Genomic DNA, 6,000 nt, shown 5'->3' on the forward strand with positions numbered 1-6,000 from the left:
ACCAGGTCTAAAACCAGGTCTAAACCAGATCTAAACCAGGACTAAACCAAGACTAAACCACGTCTAAACCAGGACTAAACCAAGACTAAACAGGACTAAACCAGGACTAAAACCAGGTCTAAACTATGCCTCAAACAGGATTTAACAGGACTAAATCATGCTGCATGGACCATGTCTCCTCTTCTTCTATCAATACTATTTTTAATTTGGTTAAGTAAAGACTGGGCTTTTTATTATTTTTATAGCAGACAAAACATCTTATGTGAAGATGTCTTCGTCTTTGCTACTCTACAACAAATCAAGTAATCCAAAGTATTCAGATTACGTTACTCACCTTAAGTAATTTAATGGATTACGTTACAAACTACATTTTGGTGTATGTAATCTGTAATCTGTAGGGGAATGCATTTTAAAAGTAACCATCCCAACACTGCGCATAGATATACAGAAACACACAGACACACAAATACACAGATACAAACTGCACTGATGCCCCCTCCTAAAAGATGCTTCTAAAGTAGATCTGTGTGAGTCATGTCTTTCTCTGTTTAAAAGAAATGTTTTTGTAACCTGTGACTGGAAAACGTCTATTTAAAGCTGGCGTCAACCATTTGTTTTGGAACATAACTTTTTTTTTTTTTTTTACATGATTTGTCATATAACAACATAACTTAACATAATTTGCTTGGAATGTCCCACCACATGGCATTAAACTTAGGCAGATATTTGCATTTTATTGATAGATAAATGCATGTGTTATTGCTCAAAAATTTCACATTATGGCTTTAAGCTTATTCATCTCCATGGAGACAAGCAGGCGGGGCAACCAGGCCAAGTTACAGGTCAGAGAGACAAGTTTAAAGAACGTATGTGTGTCAAGGTATTTTTGACCAATAAAAACATCTGACCAACATTTGACCAATAAAAAACATCCATGAGTTTAATGCCATACTGTGGGACATTCCAGACAAAACACTAACTTTGTACCTATGAAACTCCCCACAGACATGAGACAACACTGCATGCTGAAATGACATTATATTTGTACTGAATTTGAGAGGAAACATGATGTCAGCGTCTGTATCCCACTAAAGGTTCAGAGCTGGGTTCCAGGTCTGAATGAATAGATCACTTAAATGACTCAAATGAATCCACCTGACCAGCCAGAACCAGACGCTTTGACAAAACTTTACAAAGAATGACGGATCTGCAGCCGTATCCTGTCTCCCTGATTTCAGAAGATGTGATTGACAGGCGGATTAACCAATCAGAGAGACGCATCAGGGTATCCCCAGGTTTGACTACCCCAAATTTAAGACTTTTTAGGACCACTTAAATGAAAATTAAGACCAACATTGCACCGATTCTTCCTATTTTAGATTCCAACTACTATATCTAGAATCTAATAACCACTGTGGTTTAAACTTACACTTCCCCGTGATCCATCCAACATCTTTTTCCACTGTACTGATTGTTTTCTCATTGTCGTCACTGCCAGAAACCAAAGTATTGTTTGTGCATCCTCCAGATTGGACGTTCATTCGTGTTACATGATTTCATGTTTTTCCCTCCCTCCATTTAACATTGCACTGCAGCTCAGTTGAGTATAAAAAAAAATAGGCAAATGAAATTTAAGACCTTTGTGAAAAAAATAAGACTTGAACAACATAATTTAAGATTTAATTTAGGAACATGAAATTTAAGACCTTTTTAAGACTTTTAAGACCCCACTGCTACCCTGCAAATTATGGGTTTGCGTGGTGCTTACGTAAAAAAGGTGAAAAAGCAACATAAAGGACTGAGAAACACCGTGATTTTTTTTTCAGAATGAACAATCGAAGCACCAAACGTTTACTGATCTCAGGTTAAAGACGTAATATATTTTGTTCTGAATGCTGCGAGAATTTTCAAGAGGAGATGTCTTCCGTAATTGAGAGACGTGCTACAAATCAACAGCTGTGGTTGAACCGTCTCAAGTTTGGACAGAGTATTTTCACGCTCTATGCTCCGATTCTGGATTCAAACAGGATGTAGAAGGGACTGGCTGGTCAGGCACCAAATGAACACTCTTTTCATTGTATAAAAATCCAACAAAACACATTCATTGTGAAGATTAGACCTGAGGGTGTATCTTGAAGCATCATATAAACTTTTACTAAAATGTTTTCGTAAAGGATTTATCTGAATGGACTATTAAGTAAACTTTGATTCAATGGAACAGTCAAAGAATTTAAACACCATTGAGGTAGTGCTGTTAAAGGTGCACTGTGCAACTTTTTGGTTGTGGGTCCATTACCTCCTTGTTTCTGTGTATATGTTATTGCTCGGCTCCAGGTGTTCCACAGTGTGACATTAAACAGCTCTACTTTACATTTATTCAATTACAGGTGGTTTTATAGCTCAAAAAATACCTAGTAAAACTGAAAAGACCTACTGTAAAATATTCCAAACAAAGCAATAACATCTCCATGGAGAAAAGCAGGTGGCAGACTCTACCAGAAAAGATACACAATGCACCTTTAAATTCAGTGTTGGGGAGTAACAGATTACATGTACCGGAGTTACGTAATCAGAGTACAAATTATGAGCAACTGTATTCAGTTATAGTTACTATTTCAATGAGTGGTAATTAGATTACAGTTACTTTGTTGAAATAAATGGATTACATGGTGGTATTTTCCTGTTTTTACATTTTGGGTTAAACCAGGACTAAAGCAGGTTTAAACCAGGTCTAAACCAGGTCTAAACCAGGTCTAAACCAGGACTAAACCAGGAGTAAACTAGGTCTAAACCAGGTTTAAACCAGGACTAAACCAGGACTAAACCAGGAGTAAACTAGGTCTAAACCAGGTTAAAACCAGGACTAAACCAGGAGTAAACAGGTCTAAACCAGGTAAACCAGGACTAAACCAGGACTAACCAGGTCTAAACCAGGATTAAACCAGGAGTAAACTAGGTCTAAACCAGATCTAAACCAGGTCAAAACCAGGACTAAACCAGGTCTAGACCAGGACTAAACCAGGTCTAAACCAGAACTAAAACAGGATTTAACAGGACTAAACCATGCCGTGTGGACCGTGTCTCCTCCTCTTCTATCAATAATATTTTTAATTTGGTTCAGTAAAGTCTGGGCTTTTTATTTTCTTTTAGCAGACAAAACATCTTATGTTACGATACCCTCATCTTTGCACCTCTACAGCAAATCAAGTAATCCAAAGTATTCAGATGATGTTACTGACTTTAAGCAATTTAATGGATTACGTTACAAACTACATTTTGTGGTATATAATCTGTAATCTGTAGGGGAATACATTTTAAAAGTGACCTTCCCAACACTGTTTAAATGTCTCTTACTCTTCTTCAGTCTTGCGCTTTTGCAGTTGTGAGTTTGACCCTGAGAGCTGATAGGAGTTCAAAGACATGCCTGCTAAAGTGTTGATTTGAGGAGGGGCAAAAGAGATGATCCGGGGCAGATCAAATGGTTCATATGACCTCCTCGTAACAGACTGGAGGAGATAAAGACCATCTTAAAATAGTCACAGTCACAGAACATTTATTTTTACTGTCATGGATAAAGAAGTTATAATAAAAGGAAGTCTCAATATCACACTGTTCACATGCCCACAAAACTGATCTTTATCTGAGGCCTGGAGTGGAAAACTGAAATTGAAATGTCATTTGTGCGTTATCTGATTTCTGATTTCTGTTTTCACCTACAGATTTTGGTAACAACAATTATGCAGCCAAGGGGAAAGTAATGTGGTAAAAATATAAAAATGAAAGAGAAAATATTAGACTGAACAATTTATTTAAAAATTCTTTGTACTTTCTCTTCCAAATGCAACAGTTACTCTGGAAAGATTAAAAACTGAAATGTAATTCTTTGTGCTTTGTCTTAAAAATACAGTTGCAGTTATTCTAAAAAAGTAACAGAAATGTAAATGACACACATGAGGTAAGGACAATTATGCAAAAAAAAAAAAAAAAAAAAGAATAAATATGAAAGTTTTAAAAGGTGTAGTACTTTGTCTTCCAGTTACTCACATGTCACCAGGTGTTTTCATGATCAGATTTCCTTCGAGCTTGTAAACCCACACCACAAATCATATTATTTGGTGATGTAATTATTTTGGAGCCAGGCTTTTGTCAGTGAATGACGCTTCCAAAAAACGTTTGTCATGAAGATCATCAAGATCATGAGGTCCAGTTGAAATATAGCGTAGTATTTAAGCTCTTACTGTGAGTGGGGGTCTCCTCTTCGTAAATCTGACCTGTTTTTGGCCTGATGGGTTCAGCAGCTTGTCTCTGTGAGGATAAATATGTTTAATTGTGTCCTAGCAAAAAAATCCAGACTAAAGAGACACTCTGGAATTTTGGACATAGGACCTCATTTCCTAGTGAGTCCAGACTGTCCCTTTAACGTCTCGATGGAGTGAAGGTGACAGACCTTCACCAGAAAAATCACAGTTACAGAAAAGTTAATATGATTATTATTACTTGCTGGAGAATGAGCTCATAATGTGCATATTTGAGTGTGTTTGACACCGTCTCATATTTGGTATTAGAAAACAACTAGAGATTGACAATTCCTGGTCTGAAATCATCCAAATGATTCTAGTGAAGGTGTGTGGAGCACTTCCTGTATTACATATGTCAATCATCATATTATTGCTGCACTGTCTTCCTGTGACCTCTTGTATATAGCTTAGATTTTATATTTTATTATTTACTATTTTATTTTGACTTGTACATATACATTTATATAATTATTACCATTTATATATTTTTTTTACTTTTTGTTATTATATTATATTGTGATGTGTGAGCTATTGTGTCCAAATAATTTCCCTTGTGGATCAGTAAAGTTTGTCTAAGTCTAAGTCTATGACATCATACAGTGGGATCAGAGTGTTTTCTGTTTGAGAGAAGAACTAAATGTGCATAGTTACTGTATAGTGTTAAACATGTGTGAATGAAACAAAACACAACTCCAGGTATTTTTTTGTTTTTGATAAAGAAATAACATTATAATATAGATCAAAAAAGGCTGAAATATGGGCTCTTTAAACTGACCATAGAAACATAAACCTTTAAGTAGTTGTGTGCCTCAAATTTGACTCCTCTTCTGTTTTGGTAACTATAGGCACTGCCCTGTACAAGTCTTTTAGTGTGTCCCACCAACCAGAACAAAGCCCCTATTACATCTGGCCCCCGTCCCTCCCTCACCCATCTGCTCCGTCACCCCCCCGCCTGCCCCCGCCCTGGGACTGTTGAATGTGATGATGGGTATATTTCCTCTGCTTCTCTCCCCTCTTCGCCGGACCATCCTGGGGGTGTACGGGACCTGCCCACAAATACCAGGGCCCTGACAACAGACAGGGACAAAAGGGAGCGGGTGGGAGGACAGGGGGTTTTGAACTCTGCTGGCTGCTTTTATATGAACATGAGTTTGGAGCGTGAAGTGCAGGATTGTACAGCAGCAGATGACCGCATAGGTCAAATACATGTTCCTTTCATATGTCTTCATTGGGCTATTTCACTGTTAGAGGAGAGATAGAAAAGAGGGAGACACAGAAGGAGAAGGAAAGAAAGAAAGAAAGAGAGAGAGAGAGAGAGAGAGAGGAGGGGGAGTCACTTAAGAAAACTGCTTTGTATGGCCATTGTTTTGATAACTTTATTGTGAATTTATATATGGAAACTTAAAGGTGCACTGTGTAACTTTTCATTTGGGGGGTCCGTCACCTTTTTGTTTCAGTAGAGATGTTCTGCTTAGAAAGTTCCACAGTATAACATTAAACAGCTCTACCATACATATATTCAATTACAGGTGGTTTTACAGCTCAAAAATATCTAGAAAAACAGATATTCTGACTGAAAGGTGTCGCCTCTCCACAGATCTGACCTGTAACTTGGTCTGGTTTGGTCTCCATGAATATAGAAAGGTTTAATACCATACTCCATGGAGAAAAGTATTTGATGCACCTTTGAATTAAAGCTGCA

The sequence above is a fragment of the Boleophthalmus pectinirostris genome, unplaced genomic scaffold (assembly GCF_026225935.1).
Source record: "Boleophthalmus pectinirostris isolate CB_2022bp ecotype Guang Dong unplaced genomic scaffold, ASM2622593v1 HiC_scaffold_23, whole genome shotgun sequence".
NCBI lineage: Eukaryota > Metazoa > Chordata > Actinopteri > Gobiiformes > Gobiidae > Boleophthalmus > Boleophthalmus pectinirostris.